This window comes from Echinops telfairi, unplaced genomic scaffold, assembly GCF_000313985.2.
Source record: "Echinops telfairi isolate 266 unplaced genomic scaffold, ASM31398v2 ScPeMD7_7469;HRSCAF=8507_1, whole genome shotgun sequence".
Classification (NCBI taxonomy): domain Eukaryota; kingdom Metazoa; phylum Chordata; class Mammalia; order Afrosoricida; family Tenrecidae; genus Echinops; species Echinops telfairi.
This window is the reverse complement of record NW_022111373.1, coordinates 148,926,913-148,931,465: the sequence shown is the minus strand read 5'-3', so window position 1 is coordinate 148,931,465 and position 4,553 is coordinate 148,926,913.

Here is a 4,553-nt window from a genome sequence, read left to right as displayed (position 1 = left end):
TCAGAAGGGAGTCTACCATGGTGACTTGAGTTGGGTAATTGCCTGATGGAGTGAGGCCTTCGGTATCTTCATTTCCTGACAGGGCACAACTCAAGATAAGGAGAAACAGCTGCAAAAATCTGCCAAGGATCAGAATTTGGAATGTAAGAAGTATGAATCTAAGAAAATTGGAAGTAATCAAAAATGAAATGCAATGCATTAAGATTGATATATTATCATTAATGAGCTGAAATGGACTGGTATTGGCCATTTTGAATCAAAAATCATATGATTTACTATGCCTGGAAGATCACAATCAAGAGCAATGGCATTGCATGCATTGTCCAAAAGGACACTGCAAAATCCATCATGAAGCACAGCGCTGTCTGTGAGAGGATCATCCCTGTCCCCCTATCCAATCAATGCAATTATTATTCAAGTTTACGCACCAACCACAAAATCTCGGGATGAAGAAGTTGAATAATTCTACCAACAACTTCAGTTAGAAATTGACCAAACATGCAATCAAGATGCATTGCTAATTATTGGTGATTTGAATGTGAAAGTTGGAAACAAAGAGAAAGGAAGAGGAGTTGGAAAACACGGATGTGGTGATTAAAATGAAGCTGGAGATCAAATGTTAGAATTTTGCAAGACCAGTGACTTGTTCATAGAAAATACCTTTTTCAACAACACAGAAGATAACACTACACGTGGACATCTCCCGATGGAATACACTGAAATCAAATTGACTACATCTGTGGGAAAAGACAATGGAGAAGTACCTAGAACCAGGCCAGGGGCTGACTGTGGGGCAGACCATCAATTGCTCATATGTAAGTTGAAGGTAAAATCAAAGAAAATGAAAACAAGTCCCCAAGAGCCAAAATTAACCCCAAGTCTATTTCATCTGAATTCCTCTTTCTTTTTTTAATCATTTTATTGGGGGCTCATACAACTCTTATCAAAATCCATACATCCATCCATTGTGTCAAGCACATTTGTACATTTGTTGCCGTCATCATTCTCATTTGCTTTCTGCTTGAGCTCTTGGTATCAGCTCCTCATTTTTTCCCCTCCCTTCCTGCTTGCCCCATCCTCGTGAATCCTTGATAATTTGAACTTCAAGAATATCTCAAGAACAGATTTGATGCATTGAACCCTAATGACAGAAGCTATGGGAGGACATCAAGAACATAATTGATCAAGAAAGCAAAAGGTTATTAAAGTGGATGTCAGAAGAGACTCTGAAACTTGCTCTTAATCACAGAGCAGCTAAATCAAAGGGAAGAAATGATGAAAGCAAAGAAAACATCAGCTCAAAAAGACAAAACCAAATATGATAATGGAATGTGCAAACATCTAGAATTAGAAACCTACAATGGAAGAACACGCTCAGCATATCTGAAACTCAAAAAGTTCAAGAAAAAAATGGAAGCCTTGAGTTGTAATATTAAAAGATTCTATAGGCAAAATATTGAATGATGCAAGAAACATCCAAAGAAGATAGAAAGAACATACAGAGTCACTGTACCAAAAATAGCTGTCAATAGTCCACCGTTTCAGGAGGTAGCCTATGAGCAAGAACCGGTGATGCTGAAGGAAGACGTTCAAATTGCACTGAAAGCACCAGCCAAAAGCAAGCCTCCAGGAACTGATAGAATACACCCTGAAGTGTCTCCACAAGCTATGCCAGGACAGTGGAAGACAGTTACTTGTCCAGCTGACTGGAAGAGATCCATATTTGTACCCTCTGCAAAGAAAAGTGACCGGAGGGAATGCTCAAATTACAGAACAGCAGCATCGATACCACATGCAAGTAAAACTTTGCTAAACGTCTTCCAACAACAGTTGTAGCAGTACATCAACAAGGAGCTGCCAGAGTTCAGGTTGGAGTCAGAAGAGGACGTGGAATAAGGGACATCATTGCTGATGTCAGATGGATCTCAGCTGAAAGCAGCGGCTCCCAGAAAGATGTTGACTTGTATTTTATTGGCCATGCCAAGGCTCTAGACGGTGTGGATCATAACGAACTATGGATAACCTTGAGAAGAATAGGAAGTCCAGAACACTTGATTGTGCTCACTCTGAACTTGTACATGGGTCAAGAGGCGGTTGTGCAAATGGAGCAAGAAAATACTAAATGGTTTAATATCAGGAACGTGTGTGTGAAGGTTGTGCCCTCTCACCGTACTAATTCAGTCTGTGTGCTGAGCAAATCATCAGAGAAGCTGGAGTTTATGAAAAAGAATGTGGCGTCAGAATGTGAGGAAGGCTGATGAACAGTCCATGGATGTGCAGATGACACACCTCACTTGCTGAAAGAGAGCAGGGCTGAAACCCGTGCTGATGAAGATCAAGGATTGCAGCCTTCAGTCTGGATTACAGCTCAACGTCAACAAAGACAACATCCTGGATGACTTCAACCTTTTCTGGATTTTGGTTTGCTTGGGTCCACAACCAATGCTCATGGAAGCGGCAGTCGAGAGATCAAAAGATGTATTGCATTAGGTAAATATGCTGCATGAGACCTCTTTAGGGTGTTGAAAAGCAAGAATGTTACTTTGAGGGCTAAGGTGCACCTGATACAAACCATAGTATTTTCAGTGGCCTCAGATGCATTTGAAAGTTGGATATTGAATAAAGAAAACCAAAGAATTGATGCACGTGGATTGTGGTGCTGGAGACGAACATTGAAAGTACCATGGACTGCTAAAAGGACAACCGGTCTGTCTTAAAAGTACAACCAGAGTGCTCCTTAGAAGCAAGGCTGGCAAGACTTCATCTCACATACGTTGGACATGTTGTCAGAAGAGACCAGTCCCCAGAGAAGCACATCATGTTTGGTAAAGTGGAGGAGCAGCCCAGGACAGGTAGGCCCTCCAGGAGGTAGACAGACGCCGTGGCTGCCGCCGTGGGCGTAGGCACAGCTGGGAGGCTGGCGCAGGACCGGGCAGATTCATTCTGTTGTGCTTAGGGAAGCTGTGGGTAGAACTGACTCAATCGAACCGAACAACACCGAGGATAGACAAATGCTTACAGATACAGCATTGTGTATCACTGGACCAGGACACAAGACAGAAAGGAGTGAGAGTCCTTGCTCAAGAGGGCTGAGTTTTCAGTTGAGGTGATGAAAAACTTTTAGAAAATGAGACAAAGGTGATTAATGTTCTGGAAGTGTGTGCTTAAAAAATGGCAAACTCTTTGTCTACACACACACACGTATATACTCGAGTATAAGCTGACCCGAATATCAGACGAGGCACCTAATTTTACCACAAAGACTACATTAAAAATGTGCTGAAAAACTCGGCTTATATTCAAGTATAAGTGTATACTCCCCAGTGTATACACACAAGGGAGCTTAAAAATTTTTCATGATCTTTTCATCCCATTTTCCCACTCTCATATATACATACATATGTAGATATGTGTGTACATAAAAAATAAAGTACAACTTTCTAAAATCAATGAAAGTGAAAGGCTACATTGCTAGACACAACAATGATCCTCACTCAATCACTCATAGAATCAGTAGACAGAAAGTCAGAACTACAGAAGATTCAAGAAGCCACAGACTTAAACTAATTGGGATTTAGATAACACTTTACCCAGCATCCTTAGAAACAAAGATGCGAAGACTTGGCATCACATACTTTGGCGATCTCATCAGGAGGGAGCTGGAGAAAGGGCTTCGGGGCTCGGTCAAGGAACCAAAACCGAACCCAACTTGCTGCCATCGTCAGTGCTGACTCACGGCAACCCCCCTGTGAGTTTCCAAAACTGTAACTGTGTATGCGAGAAGAAAGCCCAGTCTTTGTCCCACGGAGCTGCTGGTGGTTTCGAACTGCTGACCACACAGGTTGCATCCCAATCCATCACCACTACACCACCAGGGCTCCTTTTGGTAAAGAAGAGGGGCAGCAAAACCAAAAAGGAAGACCCCAGAGGAGACCTATCCAAACAATGGCTGTAACACTGGGCTCAAACCTAGCAAGGCCGGTGAGGCTGGTGCGGGACTGGACGGTGCTTTCCTCTGCTGCGGTCAGGTCCCCGTGGGCCGGAACCAACTTGATGGCCTCTAACAACGACCGCCAGCCAGAACCGTAGAATGCGCCTTCTGAGTCACACATGCACGTTCACCACGACAAGCCCTGTTTTGCAACGCAAGGCGACCCTTAACAGTTGGACAGAGTAGAAATCTTACACGATATGTGCTCTGGCCATCACAAAATCAACACAAAAAAGATATCTGGAACAACATCAAAGGTGTGAAAGACCACACTCTTCTCACCAAGGAATCAAAAAGGAAGTCTCTAGAAAACAGGACCTGCAGGTCTGTCTAAATAAGACAGGCTGGATGAACAGTCTGGAGGAGAAAACAATGGGACCGACAGTTCTGGGGGGACATGGGAGAAGGGGAGGTGGGGGGAAAGGAAGTGGTGTTAACAAATCCAGGGACAAGGGAACAACAAGTGATCCAAATTGGTGGTGAGGAGGGTGTGGGAGGCCTGGTAGGGCATGATCAAGGGTAATGTAACAGAGAGGAATTGCTGAAACCCTGGTGGGGACTG